This window comes from Sabethes cyaneus, chromosome 2 (assembly GCF_943734655.1).
Source record: "Sabethes cyaneus chromosome 2, idSabCyanKW18_F2, whole genome shotgun sequence".
Classification (NCBI taxonomy): domain Eukaryota; kingdom Metazoa; phylum Arthropoda; class Insecta; order Diptera; family Culicidae; genus Sabethes; species Sabethes cyaneus.
The window spans coordinates 117,258,147-117,277,747 of NC_071354.1; the positions used below are offsets into that span (position 1 = coordinate 117,258,147).

Genomic DNA, 19,601 nt, shown 5'->3' on the forward strand with positions numbered 1-19,601 from the left:
AAAACGTGTGAAATCAAAACATATCAATCAAATGTTGATTGTATTCAATGTATGTATGTATGTATGTATGTATGTATGTATGTATGTATGTATATATGTATGTATGTATGTATGTATGTATGTATGTATGTATGTGTGTATGTATGTATGTATGTATGTGATGACAATTTGCAATTTTAAAATTTGCAATGAAATTCAAGAAAAGTGAGAAACATGTCAATTGTCTGAAGTTTTTGAAGCCTCTTAGTGGAATACGAACTCTGAAATTAAAGAAAAGAAAAAACTTTTACCGACTAAATTCCACTATTTAATATTTATTCGCGACAGATACGTATACGCTTTGAAATAAGACACTGATGAAGCCTGCACGTCGTAGGTGAACTACGTATCTGTTGCAAATAAATATTAAAGAGTGGGATTCAATCGAAAAGTTTTTTCTTTTCTTTGATTTCAGATTTCAATTGTCATTTTCTTCACTTGCTGTTACTCACAATTGTACAAGAAAAGCAAAAAGCGAAGAAAAGCAGTTTATTTAAGCATGTAGGTATAGGGGTGTATAGAATCAAAAATACTAGTGAGTTGATTTTTCCAAATAAATTTGTACAAATTTCAAACAAATTCTGCGCATCAATAGATGCTCTTTTCAATCAATAGATACTAGAGCTTAGAAATGTTATATGAAAAATAGGAAGTAAACGTTGCACGGTAGAAATTTTGTAAGATTTGTTTTCGTTAGTGATATTTTAAAGGACAGATGTCATGTTTTAATAAATAAATCAAAAAAAGACAAGCACTGGGAACCATATCGATCGTATTTCCCATTCTCAAGCATGTTTATGGCGCAGCTTTGGCACTATTTTTCGACCTCATCTTGTTTTCCTAACCCTCTAACATTGTAAAAACGATGCGATCAAGCTAATGACTATCTTTTCAAGAAAGTACATTCAAAAGAAGCTTAAGTTTTGATTTTCATGCAAAAATAATTATCTGAAGGAGCGCTAGCTAAGAAATAGTTCCATTTCTCGTTTTCATATCTAATGCTCTATTCAGTAATTTTTTTAAATTCAGATATATTGCAAAATTGAAGCCAAGCAAACCAATAGTAAAATTTTGAGATCAATCATTTTGTTGTAGATATCCTTTTTCTTCAAAAGCGAAATATAATAATAATTTTTCTGAACTCTTGTTTTTCAAAGATGCTAACTTTTGAATGCATGGTATCAATATCAAAATATCAAAAAATCTGCTATGAACAAATACTTCATATTGTCAATTCAAAACAAGTTTCGTATGTGGCTCTGAAGCCCGATAGTTAAGGCCGTCTGTAGACCCGTTAGAGGGTTAATTTCTAATTTTCTATACATATTCATTCAAGTCTGTAAAAATTATCTTTTGTGTTTACATTATTTTTCTATAAATAATATAAAACTAAATAAGGTGTTCATCAAGTAGCATAAATGACGCTTACATGTATTTACGCACCCAAGGAAAGAAAATATAATTCTACACAATACGTTGTGAATTTTACTGGCAAATAAGGATTTTGAGGAATACAGAACGGATATTTAAAAATATAGTCTAATATAACATCTATACATCTACAATTAAGTTCCTGAGAAATTAAATAATGATTATTGTGGCAGTAGAAAGGCTAGGTCACGCCGCTAGGTGGATTAATTCGGGTTTTTCTTTGGAAATTCATAACTTTTGATCCATTGAACCGATTTCAATGATGTTGATACCAAATGGAAAGTATTTTAATGAGCTTTTCATAAAAAAATATTGGACTAAAGCCCAAAATTTTTTTATTATCGCAAAAACATTGAAAACATTCACTTTTTATGTTGAGGTAGGTGTGTAGGTGTGTAGAAAAAGGTGTGTAGATCAAAGAAATTCTAAGTTTTCGTAAAGTATCGAAAATATAATGGAGACGCATGGTTTTTGTTTTTACTTGTAATAAAAGGGGTTTTTTGACAAAGAAATACGTCTCTAAAATAAAACGCCATGCGTGTCCATTGCATTTTCGTATCTTTATTTCTTAAAAAAGAGTATCTCAAAAACTACAAATGTCAGATATGTTTTTTGATATCGTATATAAACAACTAGCTTGCCATTGAAAGTATAATGAAAAAATAAAACCTTCTTTCCATTTCCGGGTTTTCGAGTGGTTGCTATACCTTTATACCATATTTTTATATGGTAAAAAGACAAAAACGATTAAAATGTTTTAAGTGATTTTAAGAGTTTCTAGGCTCCTACAAAAAATGTTTTTGCAGTCATAAAAAACTTTAAACGTCAGTTTATTGTTTTTTTTTCTGAAAAGCTCATAAAATTTCTTTAATATACTAATAAAATTATTAAAATCGGTTCAATGGTTCAAAAGATTAGAATTTTTAAAGAAAGAAAGGTGATAACCATAATTTCTAGCGGAGGCGGGGTGTAGCCGTAAGCGCTACGGTAGAGAAAAATATCACAGAGAATCATTATGAAATTTGCGTTACAAAATAAATGGAAGTTACTTTGCGTATTTGACTTTAGCATTATTATACCCATGCTGTGTATGATTACATACCACAGATGCAATATAGTAAACTATACAATACTGAGAAATATTCCCTGTTATGCATAAATTCATAAAATCTTTCAAATTTCCATGCCGAAGTGACAATTTAAAAAAAGGTAGATAAAACCGGGTCTAAATCGTAGACAAAATCGGGGGTACCTAAATTCGGGTGTAGATTAAACCAGGTGTAGATATAATCGGAATACCACTGTATCTCAAATATCCCCAAATATTGATTTTCAAATAAATATGCTTGAAATGTTCGCCAGAAAATTCTACATAAGAATCACTTAACTAGAAAAAACAATATTGGTAGTATGGGAGGGTAGTTTGAATGTCTGTGGCATCCGTAATTCTATCTGAATTGTTAGTAAAAGTATGTTTAAACACGTTTACCTGAAGCTTCCGGACATTTTCATGACCAAATAATGTATTTTAACGAAAAAGATGCATTTTCAACATTTTTTTTGTATGCCAGAAGGGCATTGGGTTGAAAGGCCACTGCGACAGTCTTTCAACATATTTTCAACATAGAATCAACATAATAAATTTTGATGTTCTGGATACTTTTGTGTATATTTAAATAAAATTAATAATTTCGTACAAATTTTTATAGTTTCATTATATAATTGTGCTAGTTATTTGTGCAATATAATGCATCGTTATGTCGACTAATGTGATATTTCACTTCTGAGATTATACGAAACTTCGAAGTAATTTAGACTCTTGAAAATGACTTTATTAACACTTCATTGCACTACGGGAAAAACTAGCCTGAAAACGAACGAAATTCAGAAACTGCCTGCCAATTGATAAAATATAAGTGATCTTCTGTAAAAAATTTCCGGCGAATCTCATGGTGCCCACCCCTGCTTAATTGACATCGGAAAGTATCAAGTTTTGCTGATTTTCCCTTTCCCCTATTTTTAACAATATTTTAACTTAATGGAGTTTATCAGGTCAGTTAAGTTATTCATTCGCCCCATATAAGCTTTGTAAGATTTACCGAAACTGGTCCATAAGTTCAGCAGAACATATCTTGAAATAAGCCATAGGTCTAAAATTTAGACCACTCAATATAGGTACATCGCAATTTAAAATTTTCGAAGACGTTTTTTCGATGAACTTAGCAGGAAGGGCGCATGTTTTCTTCATAGTGTAACGTCATAATCTCGATGGTGACTCCCTATGAAATACTTCATATTGAAATCTGTTTAACCCAGTTTCTAAATATGATTATACTAAATGCTTCTTCTGTTGACATTTCACGTTGATCAGTTAGCTGAGCGCGCGCGTTTGTGTGTGTGTGTGTGTGTGTGTGTGTGTGTGTGTGTGTGTGTGTGTGTGTGTGTGTGTGTGTGTGTGTGTGTGTGTGTGTGTGTGTGTGTGTGTGTGTGTGTGTGTGTGTGTGTGTGTGTGTGTGTGTGTGTGTGTGTGTGTGTGTGTGTGTGTGTGTGTGTGTGTGTGTGTGTGTGTGTGTGTGTGTGTGTGTGTGTGTGTGTGTGTGTGTGTGTGTGTGTGTGTGTGTGTGTGTGTGTGTGTGTGTGTGTGTGTGTGTGTGTGTGTGTGTGTGTGTGTGTGTGTGTGTGTGTGTGTGTGTGTGTGTGTGTGTGTGTGTGTGTGTGTGTGTGTGTGTGTGTGTGTGTGTGTGTGTGTGTGTGTGTGTGTGTGTGTGTGTGTGTGTGTGTGTGTGTGTGTGTGTGTGTGTGTGTTCTCGACTAACAAAGCAGAAAATTCTCTAATTTTACCATATTTTTCTTCTTCTCATGCTTTTTATCACTATTATTTTTATTATTATTTTTCTAGCCATCTAAACCATTTATTTTTCGGAAAGCTCATTTCATTACCTTTCTAATGATATATGACACATGAGATTTAATTTTGGAAATATTGCTCAAAAATTGATTTGAGACTAAACGTGTTTTAATGGCAAAAAGTGTATATATCATATCGTTTTACAACTTTGACAGCCTCTATCTCAGAAACAACATCGACTAGAGACTTGCTATTTTGGATTTTTCTTAATTGAAGTGTTTGCTATCAATAGAAAATGTCATTAGGCGGATTAGTGAAAGTCAGTTTTCTGATGTTTGTCCGCCTGATATCTGGGTGGGTTGGTGAGCTATTTTGTGATATCAAAAACGAATATTTTTCCCAGTGCCATAATCAGAGTATTTCAATATAGAAATCTGCCTCACGCATTCAGCTATTAACAAAGTTCTAGGATAAAACTTAAGTCCTCAAAATAATATGTTATTGTTATATTAAAAGAACGCACATTAATAAGATAGTTCATAATTGCGCTGCCGCTGCCGCTTGATTGCAGCGTTAGAAAAGCAAAACATCTGAGCCTCTCAGTTGGACTCGAGGTACGGTACTGGTCTAATAACCCGATCAAATGATGAAATTTATAACAGGATGAGTTCTAGATAATAAGTATTTTATAACAAAGACTCATTTGTGTTTGGTTATAAACTTGGTCTCGTTAGCAGTTAAAATAACTAAAATTGTAACAAAATTTGCTCAAATTTGCATATCACAAATATAACAAATTATGATATAATTTGATCTAGTTTATATCCATATGAGTCTCAAAAGTCAGTATTCTGTCTTGCTGTATAACCAAATTGTAACAAAGCGATTTATAAGTAACAGAACGAGATAGAATCTTGGTAGAAACATTTATAACAAAGTTTGATAGAAATATCAACTTGAGCAACAATTCTGTAAGATTTTTGTTAGTATCATCTGATCGGGAAGCTATTAGACGTCACATGTTCGAATCTCGACTGAAAGAGTCAAAGGATTTGTAGCACTAGTCCTACTGTGATGTGATTTTACACAGATGCTAGCTAAACAATCCCAGATAACTAAAATCCCATCCACTCATCTGGCATACTCAAATAACAACCTTTTCCAAAACCTAGATCATCCTATATCATTTCACACAACCCGATTCAGCACCATAAGTCTTGAGCAATACCAAACCAAACCGGGTGGCATCACCGAAAGGCTAACCACCTGCCAACCTAAATAAATCCATTGCAACATCGCTTAACAGAACCCACAATCGTCCACACATCATAAATAACCATAAGCAATTCAAGCGGATTGCGCAACGCGCCATCTGACACCTTATTTTGTTCTTTCCTTTACGAAACTCAGTACAGTCCACTTTAACCTATATATAACAGAACGAAGCCGACCTACGACAACGTGACGATGCGCGTCACGCGTAGTCAGTTTAGTCCGCTTTGTCTCTTTCCTTCCACACACACACACCGACCCAAAATCAATCCACGATAGGCACCGCCCATAGTATTATGTAAATAAGTAAACCAATTTATGTAACAAAAATCCTGTGTAGATTTTCCATCGAATAAAACTGTTTGGAAGCAGTTCAATAAAGAAGAATTCAATTGTTGACACGACAGTGAACGGAGCATAAACACAAGTGTTTCAATGTGTCTCTCGAGCATCCCACACTACAATTTTTCCGTACTCTTACAGGCTGCGAAGTCTGTCGTATAAAAACAGAAGGTCAAAATTCCAAATCGGAATGTAGCACCTAGGCTATATTGAGCTCTGTAGTAAGCAAAAAATTTATTTATTTTGCTTCTTTGTCTTGAATCAGCAGCAGCCACAAGCTTGATGTTTGTGAAGAAGCAGAGGATTTCCTGATCTTTATTAGCAACAAGTATTGGACTAACATTCCTTCCCATCACACCAGGAACCGCATTCAGACGTGGCCGGCGTCGGTATTGATCAGCACGCACGGACCTGATAAGGTTGCACAATAAGGAAAAATGCGCTGTCCTAAGCATGCTTTTTCCAGCCATCATTTTATAATTTTCATTGGTCCTGGTCAATAACGGAGTAGCATCACACGGGCGGAATCCTATGTTTATGCTTATGCTTGCTTATGCTAATCAGCAGCAGCCACAAGCTTGGTGTGTAATGGTCGTCCGTGTCTGGGAAGCAAGACTATCATACGGAAAATGTATGGAAAATTTTTAGCTTGATATCTTTTGTTAATTTTCACTATTTAGCGATTGACAAACAATCTTTTCAAGAAAGCCATACAATTGCTGCATCGTTTATGATCAAAATCCGTTTTAAATTGGAAAAGCTATTAGCGTTCAAAATCTTTCATTCTTTCGTGAGGGTGGCTTGACTCCAAATTTTGGTTGACACCCTGCCGTAAGACGTAATCCTACGTCAAAAAATTTCGATAATCCTACCATGTTATCATGTTGCAATTAATTCTAAAATCAAAATAGCAACTTCGTTACCTTGCATTTTGCCAGTTTATAACTTTGATATAGTGATCGGAATTGGAAGCAGAAAAAAATTATGTTCATAATTCCGATCAATCACTTTAATGGAATAAATTTCGCAAATTCAGCATTTTTTCAGCCAAATTTGATATAGAATGGTTACATATGCTTGTATCTATTTGTTATCATAGAATACCGAAGAAGGTAATCTATTTTCACGCTGCTATGATCTTATATATTGAACTTTAACACTTCATAGTTTGTAATTTTATAAACTGGCGAGTTTGTGGCGGTGGCGGGACGGTGGGTTTGTGGCGATGCGGTGGTGCGGCAGCAGTTTTGTGGCGGTATGGCGGTGGATGACGTGAAAATAAAAAGTAGATGAACAAAATATATTACGTATTTGTTTGACATCGATTGGCGCCCCTAGTGAGATAACTCTCTTTTAAAGGGGAGTGAAACAACAGGTTTAATGTGGCATCCAGGCGGTCTGCTTAGAGATATGTGTGCATTTTTGTTCGAATTTGCGATTTTATGGCGTTTTTGAAACTTATCAGGTTGGTTAGTTCTTTAAGGTTGTTTGGTAAACTATAGTAGGTTTTTGTCGCGTAGTAAAGGAAAGACTTTTTGCCCATTTCGGTATTTGGCCGACTTAAGGTCAAGTTATTTTGGGTTCTTAGCGCATATCTATGGCTTGGGTTCCGAAACGTAATATTGTGGTGGGCGATTGGATTCGTCATGAGGCTTTTTAGCTGTACTAGGCATTGCAGGTCACGAAGGCCGGACACAGGTAATATGGACCGATCGGCTTGACGAAATAACTCAGCTGTCGAGAAAAGCGGTGGTTTCTTATATACAGCCCTTAAACTACAGCTCTGCGTTACTTGTAGGGAATGTAAGGAAGTTCTGCTCGTAGTTCCCCAGATAGACACTAGGTACTGCAGTTTAGACTGAACCAAAGCATAGTAGACAGTGATTAACTGTTTTGTAGGAATAAATTTAGCTATCTTCCAGAGTAAACCACATGTTGAACTAATCTCTCGCCGCAACGTGTCTATATGATGGTTCCATTTCAAAGCGGGATCAAATATCAAACCGAGATACTTATATTTCTCTGTCTTTTGAACGGTAATACCATTGACCTTCAATTCAGGATGAACCAGAATTTTTAAGCGAGGAGAATGGAAAATCATGTATTCGGTCTTGAGGAGATTCAGCGATAGGAGATTTTCAGCAAAATATGTTTGTAATATTAACAGATCTTCTTGCATTTGATTTATAGCGACGCATGGGTCAGTGCAAGGATACGATAATGACGTATCGTCTGCGAACATCCGTGGTTTTCCACGCAGGGGTAACTTAGAAAGATCGTTAATGTACAGCAGGAACAAATTTGATCGTGCGCTTAGCACTTCGGCTAAGAAAATACATTTTGATGGCGTTTTTTGCTACTGCCTGTCGAATTTAATTTATTTTGAAGTGCATGGTGCCTCAAAGGCAGTCATTTTTCAACAACTGACACATAAACACATAGCACAATAACTAAGCGTGCTCATTTACTACAGATTTTGGCTCAATTTTCTAAAAATTGACCATTTAGGTTGAGTGATCGGAATCAGGAGCTGATCGCAATTATGTGCGGAGATGCGCAATCGGAGAGTGAACGTTGTACACTGATTTGAAAAAAGTGGCGAAGAGTTCGGCAGAACTTTCAGCGTAGTTGCTCGTTTTGCCATCGAACGACATGTCTAGTGGAATCGACTGATTACATTTTCTACTGTTGAAAAATCGCCAGAACGAGGATGGATCCGACTTAACCTCGTCTTCATTTCGAAAGATATACTCACGGAAGGAAGAAGAAACGTGTTCGTCATACTCTGCCTCGAGCCTACGGAGAACATCCCTGTTTTCTGCGGTACGATGACGCAGAAAACGACGGCGTGCCTTACGAAGAACGTTGCGTTGATTACGAAGTACAGCTTTCCACCAAGGGTGATATTTCGAGCGTCATATGTTTATTCTGCGAAAAGGCGTGTGTCTGCTAACAATTCTAAATACTTCGTCATAGAAAATGGTAACCGCTGTGTTAGTGTCGGCGTCGTGAAAAAGTTCCTCCCAGTTCAGTGTAACGATGTGTTATTTGTACTGTGTAAGCTTAACAAGCTGAACTGATTATCCAGTAGTCACTTAGATAAAAAGAGATAGCAACTACTTGTACATCATACGAAGCTGCAGATATTGGATTCGGCAGCAATAGTGGATTATTCTATAGTAGACAGTCGTACAGTGCGGACGTATTCGCGGTGCTCGTGTTAAACGGGGTTTTTACATTCAGTAAGTTTAGTTCGGCGATAACGGCATCGCAATTACAGCGGTTGAAGTCGAGGTGACGATCTGCCGATGTTGAGTGCAGACTATGCCGCGCACTACGAACGGTTAAGCGTAGAACGAATGGTTTGTGATGACGGTCAGAGGGCAGAACCGATGATGGCGCTTCGATCAACTCAACCTCGCTGCTGTTGCTTACGAAAGCCAGGTCGTGTTATGTACGTTGCAAATTTGTTGCAATCCACTAGCGAGCATATTTTCGGTGAAAGCAAGCTCATGTTCAGAGGAGGCATTCGTCGCTAGATAGGAATCCACGTCAAGATCGTAAGACCAAGCCAGGCGTGGCAAATTATAGTCACCGACTAGTAGTTCAGAATCGCCGCGGGTTTTTCAGCGGTGGTACGAGTATCTCATTATGTAGAGGACAAATTTGGCTGAATTTTTTTTCGACATGTAAAAATAAATTATCTACATTGTGACGTAAATAGCCGTAGGGTAATTGATCTTGGTCCATTTAGCGCTTTTTAACAGCACCACTCGCATTCCTGCTCAATTTACTCGTCATTTATAAATAATGTGTGGTGATGTTACTATTTGTTGGAAAGTACCACCTTTTTTCTACATTATCAGTACTTTAAAAATGTATAATTGATGAAACTTTTATTAAATATATCGTTTTTTGCCTTTTTTTGATCTTGAATGGACCCAACATGATCTCGAATTGGACCTATTTTTGATTTTGAAAGGGACCTAAATTTGGATTGTCATAGTTTCTTCCATGTAAATGAACAAAATAATAACAAAGAATTTTTTTTAATAGTACAACTATACTACTTTTATTTATTAATAGGACACAAGGTTGAACAGCTTTTACCTTTCTTATACCCTGTTAGAAAGGTATGAAAGTCGGTTGAAAAATTTGAAATCAGTCACAGTCGCCGAGGGTCTTGTTTTTATGTCAGCCCAACAATTGAACAATGTTCAATGTGACTTGATATGCGTTATGTATATATCTGTGTGTGACATTTGTATATTGGGAATTTATTATTACCTGTTGTTCAGATATGGTTGAAACGATTTCTACGTCATAAAAAAATTATGTCGCCTATTAGTTTCAAAAATTTAAACCATCCATTACAAATATGTAATATAATTTGTATTAAACGTAGTTTATCAAGTACAGTGGGGTTCGAGTTTTTATTTAGTGACTACATATTTCGAAAGGTCAGACTTTTACTGACGTAGGACAGCCCCTGTCGAACATTTTGAATATAAAACCGTTGCAATCGTGAAAAATTCGTTAATTAGTGGTGATTATTCAATTTTTGACACATTTATATGCAATTTTTTCAGTTAAAAAATGGTCTAGATTTTGCCACGGTTTCGATTTTGGCAACATAGGCGACACGCATTTGTTGTCAAATTCGAAATCATACTGTAAATGGTGCTTGAAAAAATTAGACTTGGTAATTCTACTAGGTTTAAAGGTAAGGTTAGATACTAGGTTTTAATTTTAAATGATAGTCGATGAAGAACTGTACCAGATAGAAAATAGGTGAACCTTCCTATTTTCTATCTGGTACAGTTGAATATTTTAGATCTCAGGGTCACTCAATTTCGGTGGACAAGGAGGTATTAATTTTGTCACAAGTCAGAGGGGAGAGGTGCTTAAAGAAAACTTTACATCCCCCAAGAAAAAAATCAGAGGGGTTGTGTATAAGATGCGACCACGGATGACGTAGTACAACGTTAGTCGGGTTGCATGATTTTGAATACTAAACTGATTTTTAATCTATCTGTCAATCGATCAAAAGGTGATGTGAAGTCAACCTGCTTACTTATCGGCGGAATATAAGGTCTTTGCAAAATATTTTTTAAGTTTTTGTCACTAAGAAAAATTTGTAGGCTATGAGTATAAAATCAATTGTCCGTGTGCTCTACAGCCTGAAAAACTCGAAAAATGAGTGTACTTAACACTTCTAGCACGAAACAGAAATGGAAATTCGAATTCGGAGTTTCCGAAAATCGCCCAAAAAATTCTCTCGTTTTTGTCTTCTTTTCGTACATTTTTGCATGGAAAATAATAACGTATATATTAAAAGCAAGAACAGATTTGGTTTTCACGCTTCAACTTTAAATAAAAATGCTTAAACCCATGTTTTTTGCTCGATTAAAAAATTTACTTTGTTCCCCCCCCCCCCTTCAGTGGCCCAACACCGGAAGGACAAAAACTTTATAAAATATTTGTAATGGCCTAATTTTACTTTATTCTGAGCCTCATAATTATTTTAACTAAACTATTTAGAAAATTATCAAATACAATATTATTTTTTTAGGCATATCCAGTTCGAAAATGGTCCAGATATTGATCCAAATTTTATATTTTTTGCATCATATCATTATCCAGGCCTTTACCTAATTTCTAAATCCTCCATTGACGCACAGATGATTTTATTGCCAAACCGGGTAGTTTTGTAGGACGGTTGGGCATCATAAAGTTTCACGAGGGTGAGGAAGTTGACGTTCTTAACCATCAGAAGTGGCTGCTTCTTTTTACTCAGACGAGTCTGATTTTGTGACTACAGGATCCGGTTGAAATTTATTGGCCTTAGGGTTTTCGGTCAGCGCGCTAAAGGTGTTTTGAAGCTTTGATATATGCTTGATTAACGTGTTTAAACTATTTCTCATCTGAGTTTTGTCAAAACTTAAACTTACAGCAAAACTTTTTGCTGTATTTATATGGAAAATACAGGACGTTATTTGTCCAAAATTTTGATTCCAACCATTTTTACGATGTTGCCCGTAGATAGTTAAGCGTTTGGAATATGCTTTGAGCTTCGTAACTCAATTCTAAGTTCCAATATTAGAGTTTCCTATACAATAAAGCTATATATAAATCTTCAGAATTGTATTCTCAAATAACTTGTTTCATTCTTCTGTGCATTACTTTTAATGATACAAGAATTGTCCCGTTAGGCATAATTCGGGATTTTTTTTACATAAGGCGAACAAATTGGGAAAATTTTACTCTACTTATATAGATTATATAGATTACACTTTTGCTTCGTGCTAAAACAAATACGTAAAATCCAATTGAAAAATTTAAATGTAACAGGTTTTGTGCTAAATGCCAATGACGCAAAAATAGCTCTTTTTTAAGGGACATAGTACCTTTTACACCATATTTTTTGCCTAATTTCAAATATTTTTTCTCGATAACGCGAAAGGCAAATTGAATCGGGTTTTTTGCATTCGAAACATTGCATTTTATACTAATATTTGCAATTTTGTTTTTATAAGGGAACGTCTTCCCCTTGCCCCTACGGCTCCTTGAAGATAGTCGTTCAAAAAAATAATGAATTGCGGTACCATGGATTGGCGCTGGGGGCTTATCCGAATTGAAAAATTCCAAAACGACATGAAAGAACATTTAATTATCTCGTGTTTGATCCATCCTTTTTTAGAATCCGAACACATAACAAAATGGCGGACATTGATACATAAAAGTATGGTTTTTAAGCGAAAAAATTGACTTTAAACATTTCTAAAAAATACAAAAATTAAATACCAAGAAAAGGATGGGTCAAACACTAGATAATTTTGTTGGCTTTCAAACAAAAAAAAGAATCATAAGAATTGCTTGAGCCGTTCTTGAGATATTTATGGTACCGACTTTCAAAACCTGGTTTCGAGAAAAACGACGTTGAAGTTTTTACTCGTTGTTTAATCGCTCCAGACATGCGCGGTACAAATAGCTGTAACTTTGTCAATATTTGGAATTCATGCAAACGACTTCAAACACATATCGTCAAAATGTTAATCTTTCGAAATAATCAATAAAAAAATTTAGGTTTCAAAAAATTGAAAAGGTACTATGCCCCCTTAACAGAAGGCAGTTAGTATCCCTCTTATCTTTTGATCCATCTTATCTTTTAATCAATGATGGTTAAAATTTTTGTACAATACTGAGAATCAATTAAGTTTATATTGTTTTAACCATAAACTGACATATGTTAGCTAACTAATTAGGAAGACTTTTTAGTTTCAAAACTAGAGGCTACAATGTACAAACACTATGAAGCAACTACGAAAAAGGATGAGTGATAGTTAGTTTTATCAATATAATTAAGTTTTTATTTAGGCTATAAATCAAGCCTACTTTCAATATCCCGTGCTTATAGATTAATTATAAACGGAGATACTATAATGACAACAAGCAGTTTCAATGAATATACAACGACGAGTTCGTTAGTGGTAGGCAATGATAGCTACCGCCAGTGATGTCTCGGAGCGCAAAACTAGGTCCATTCTAAAATCAATACTAGGTCCATTCAAGATCAAAAAAGGGGGTTAACATTTTTAAGGAATTTGATGATTTTACTGGTTTTACTGAACTTTTAAATACCTAAATTGAAATTACACATATTTTAGCATCATTTTAAGAGTATTGTTTTATTTCAAACCAGGAGGGTTCCGGGTAGTAATAGTTTGAAAATACTCTATGGTGACTGCCAAAACGCTGAAAAACAGCTACTTTTAAATACGTAAAGTAAAGTTTTAAAGTAGTGTTGGCTATAATTTTAATTTAATTTTAGTATATTTACGTACAGAAATGATTAAAGATAAACATAAAAGCTAAATACAGTACAAAGACTTGATAAGTATATCCTAAAATTCTTATTTAAAAATAGGTCCATTCAAGATCAGAATTCGACTAGGTCCATTTCAAAATCATTTACCCTATTTCAATATCTCAATTTTTCAATTTTTGCTGCATTTTTAAACGAATCGTTACATTTCGCAAACCGTAAGAGATAGATAGTTACTATGTACAGCAAAGGTGCTTATTTTACTGTGTTCAACAACTTTTGTGAAAACAGTGTATTTTTCTGGACGCATTAAAAAAACAAAAATTTGTACCACCCTAATAGATGAATTTTCTGTCATCTTAATAGCGTAAAAAGTTGCGCTATATCTTTTCAATAAACTTTTCCAAAGACACACCACCTAGAAAATTACGCATTTTTACGCCAGATCAAATGATTGCGTTTTTGATTCATAGCAGTAAAGTTTTCTTAAATAATTTTATCAATGTTTTATTAAATAACTTTTGACCCGTAAGGCCAAATCTAATCAAATTTAGCAGATATTATCAGATCCATAAGGCCTCTCGTTTGATACTAAAATAATTGAAATCTGATGAATTAGCTGGTTGAAATCATTTCAAATAATTGTAAATTTTATTATGTTGTACGCGATTGCTAGTAACTTTCAAATTAAGCATCCAATCGAAAAACAAGTCAATAGTGATCTATGAGGCTATATTACCGGCCAAATGAAACTAATTACGCATTAATCGGTTCAGTCATTTCTGAGAAACGTTCGACTAATTGAGACCTAGTCAAAACATATTTTTAAGCATAACTTTTGAACTACTAATTCTTTTCAATCGAACTTTGCACAAGACCTGGCAGTAACAAAACCTTTTATTTGATACTAAAATTATTGAAATTGTTCGAGCAGTTCTAGGGATAATCGAGTTTTGTAGTTTTCACATTTTTGCTTATAACTTTTAAACGGAACAATTAAATAGTGATCTACTAGGCAGTGGCACCTTTCAAACGAAAGTAACAGTGTATTGACTGGTACAGCCATCTTCGAGAAACACGTGACTAAAACCAGCGTTACACACATCCTCATACACACACACGCCACACATAGACAAGAATTTTTTCTATGATGAATTAGGACCCCTCCCAATTTTAGGAGGGGGGGGGCTCCTATACAAATGAAATACAAATTTCCTCATAACTCGAGAACTAATCAAACAAATAGAACCAAATTTGGCATGTGGAGGTTTATGGAGGCAAAATTTTTTTCTATGGTGAATTAGGACCTCCCCCACTTTAAGAGAGGGGGGGCTTCTACACAAATGAAATACAAATTTCCTCATAATTCGAGAACTAATGGAACCAAATGGAACCATGATTGGCATGTGAAGGTTTTTGGAGGCAACCATTTTTTCTATGATGAACTAGGACCCCTTACCTTTTTAGGAGGGGTGGCTACCATACAAACGAAATACAAATTTCCTCATAACTCTAGAACTAATCAAGCAAATGGAACCAAATTTGGCATGTGGGAGTTTCAGATGGCAGAAATTTTTTCTATGGTGTATTATGACCCCTTCTCCTTTCAAGAGGGGGCTCCCATACAAATGAAATACAAATTTCCTTATAATTTGAGTACTAATCAAGCAAATGAAACCAAATTTGGCATGTGGGGCTTTTAGGGGGCAGAAATTTTTTCTATGATGAATTAAGACCCCTTCCCTGTTTAGGAGGGAGGGGGCTCCCATACAAATGAAATTCAAATTTCCTTATAACTTGAGAACTAATCAAGCAAATGGAACCAAATTTGGCATGTGGGAGATTTTGGAGTCTTGAATTTATTTTATGATAGAGACCTCTCACCCCTGTGGTAAGGGGATATGGACTCTCATACAAACAAAACAGAAATTTTTGCGAAACTCAAAAACTAATCGAACCCGAGAAATTTGAGACTCTTCTATAAAACATTAGTCAATAACAAGACCACAAAAACTATCTATAGTAACACTAGATCATTCAGGACGAGACGGCCGCGAGTGTTGCCGGTGACCCGCCGCCGGAAGCGCCGCCCACTGGGGAGAGGCAACTCTCCGCAGAAATCACTACTGACTAGGTTTATTTGTTTTCCTAGGTCTACCTGGGTTTACTGGAACGAGCGACAGCGAGTGAGAAGAGGATCGCGAAATGTTACTTTCCACAAAAAAGTTTTTCGTGAAATGGTACATTCCGCTTAAGGTTTTTCGCAAAATGATATTCGGCGAAATGTTGTACAATCATGGCGAATATTACTATCCGCTTTCTGGTTATGCAATGAGGGGACAGGGGAGTTGTTTTCTACTTTACTGTGAGAAAAAATTGCAAATTTGTATATTAAAAACTACCCATTCCTGGTAACTAATAAGCATTAACATAAGCAGCAAATCAGCGTATCTGGCATTTTACACTGCACGTTGATGTATATTAGCTTTTTGACTGCATAGATGTTGTAAATTGGCATCCAAAATTGTATTCAAATTCTTCGTGTCGGTAAATTAGCATTGTCAGCACTATAAGAAGGTTATCAGTAAAGTAGCTGAATATTTTGCCAAAATAGCATTTAAGTAGCATTTAAGGCGACTTAAATGCTTATTGGCCAACATTTGAATAGCATTGGTGATGCTTATTGGTTACGTGGGATGCTTTCATAGTTACGTAACTGCAAAAATGAATCATCTAAGGTTGAACTCCTCAGAAACTTGCAAAACTCGAGATTGGGACAAAGATCATCCGAGATTCATGATTTATGTTAATTTGTGGCAATACGAAGTTTGTCGGGTCAGCTAGTATATGTATATTTTCTGACAGCCAGGCTGCATTAAAAGCACTGAAGTCAGTTTCGTGTTCATCTAAACTGGTTTGGGAATACATTCAATTGCTACAGCAGGTGGCTAGAAAAAGCACAGTAAATCTTTTTTGGGTCCCTGGACACTGTGGAATTGAAGGCAATGAAAAAGCGGATCAGTTGGCATAAGCTGGATCGATTAAGTCTTTTATTGGACCAGAACCATTCTGTGGGGCCTCAGAATGTACCATTAGAATGGAATTAAAAAACTGGGAAAAATCAATGATTGATGATGTCTGGAAAAAAAATTTGACAGCACGACAATCAAAGAAATTTATATCTCCTAATAAAACAATAACCCAGAAACTTCTTAGCCTGTCTAAAAAGGACTTACGTATTTACTGTGGCCTCGTAACAGGCCACTGTGCAAGTAAATATCACTTAAAACAACTGGGAAAATTAGAAGATGACACGTGTCGCTTCTGTAACCTAGAAATTGAAAATGCGGAACACCTACTATGCTATTGCGTGGCACTACTTCATAAAAGAAAAACTTTCTTTGACATGACTTTAATACAACCCTCAGATGTATGGATGAATTTTCCCAATAAGGCAATAAACTTTATTCGTTGTATAATACCTTATTGGGACAATGCCGTCTATCAGCAAGTGGAAATCACTCATACTAATAGTGATACGACACCCTGATGTGGCGTACAATAAACTGGGGCCTGCCACAATAGATCAAATAACTGGTCGCAGTGGAAAATGTACCCAACAGGGAAAAAAACTGCTTTTTCAAACAAATCAATATATCCCGCAACTACTAAGCGATAGGCAGTTTCTATGTTCAGCAAAGTTGCTAATTTTACTATGTTCTACAAGTTTTTTTAAGACACTTTATGCTTTGGATGTGCTAAAAAAACAAAAATTTGTGCCACCCCAACAGTTGGATTCTCGGTTACCCCAATAATGTAGAAAGATGCACTTAATAAACTTCTCTAAAGACACACCCCTTGAAAAATCATGATTTTTTTACGCTCGTGTTTTTGAGGTTTGGTTCCGCTCTGCATTCTCTTTGAATAATATCAGCAAAGTTTTCTTAAGCAATTTCATCCAATTTTTATCAAATAACTTTTGACCGGTAAGACCATATCTCATCAAATTCGGCAGATATGTTCAGAGCGTTAAGACCTCTCGGTTGATACTAAGATAATTGAAATCTGATTCATCTTGTTAAAATCGTTATACATTATTGTAAATTTTATTGTGTTACATACGATCACTCATATTTTTCAAATTAAACGCCCAATCTAAAAACAAATCAAAAGTGGCACATGAAGCTATAATACCATCCAAACAAGACTAATAGTGCATAAATCGGTTCGGCCATCTCGGAGAAATGTTCGACTAATTGACACTTGGTAAAAACACATTTTTAAGCATAACTTTCGAACTGCTTGTTTATTTTCAACAAAACTTTCTCCTTTCATTTGATACTAAAATTGTAATGGGCTGGGTGGTTTCGGAGAAATCGTGTCACGTGATTTTTACATTTTTGCTTATAACTTTTAAACGAAACGTCGGAACGCGAAACAATTCAATAGTGTTCTACAAGGTAGTAACACCTTTCAAACAAGCTTAACGGAGCCATCTCCGAGAAACAGTTGACTAAAGCTAGGCGTCACACACACTCATACACACTCACCCACACTCATACACACCCACCCACACTCATACACACCCATACACACTCATACACACCCACACACTCATACACACCCACACACACTCATACACACCCACACACACTCATACACACCCACACATACTCATACACACCCACACATACTCATACACAACCACCCACCCATCTACCCGCTAGGCGCTAGACGGGGTTAGATTAAATTACGGAAAAGCGAAATATATTTTGTAAATTATTTTCACCGTATTTTCAAAACAGATATGTGAGTGAAGTAAAACGCTGCTACAAATTTTCAACAAGTAATATCCTCCTGTTGATATCGTATTTGCCGTATAACAAAAAATTACATCAAAACCGCCCTAAAATAACATTTGCACATAACTCAGCAACTATGCTTCGTAAGCAACCAAAGTTTACGTTAGATTCAAGCTGTCAAAGTAGTCACCCATCCATGCCAATGTAGAAAATTTACTCGGAATCTGTACCGATAAGTCATTGAATCGCACTTTTACCCGCATCGCACTTTTACCCCTCCTTACTCTATAGCCAGATTAAGCTGATTGCATATATTTAGATAATTTTCAAATTATCTGCAGTTCCGTGATCTTTGAAAATTTTGTGTGCCTTCTGCTTACGATTTTTTAAGTTTTTAATTTGCCTGTTGAACCATACTGGATCTTTGGTGAAAACTTGGCGTCTACGTTTTTTAACTGGTACTTCTTCCATAATTATTTTAACCAATAGGTTGTAGAATGTTTTGGTGGCACTTTCGACATTCAGTAAAATATTTTGCCAATCAATAACGTTTAATTTATCTCTAATGCTACCATAATTAGCTACTTGATAGTCAAAAAATTCCTCATGCTCACAATCAAACGGCCTCTCATTACCATGTACAAATACAAAATATTCGATTGCCGTGTGGAATGTTTCATTTCTCTATAGAGGCGCAAGTGATTCGCATACACAGATATCTTCGCTAGTGTTTGTCAACAGAAGGTCTAGGTAACAATTTTGTTTGTTTTTGACGTGATTGATTTGATTAAGCTTGATTAAGATTGTGTCAAATATGAAATGTAGCGTTTCGTTTTCTCCAACTACTGGTAGCAAAATGCTTTCGTTTTCCATGTCTGGAATAAAGTCAGCATTGCGTTGATTAAAATCACCAAATACATGCACTTTCACTACAGGCGGTAAACAAGCTATAATTTCTTCGGCAATGGAGAAAAACTTATCATAAATATCTTTGCGGGCATTGTTTAGAGGAAAATATACAGAAACAAATATATGAGTTTCG

At 35.5% G+C, this 19,601-nt stretch overlaps 1 protein-coding gene across 1 annotated transcript in view; it reads left to right on the plus strand.

Moving 5' to 3' along the window:
* The window catches only part of LOC128734593 (JNK-interacting protein 3), a 700,363-nt gene that overhangs the window by 541,257 nt on the left and 139,505 nt on the right, over positions 1–19,601 (plus strand). The gene's annotated exons all lie outside the window — the stretch shown is intronic.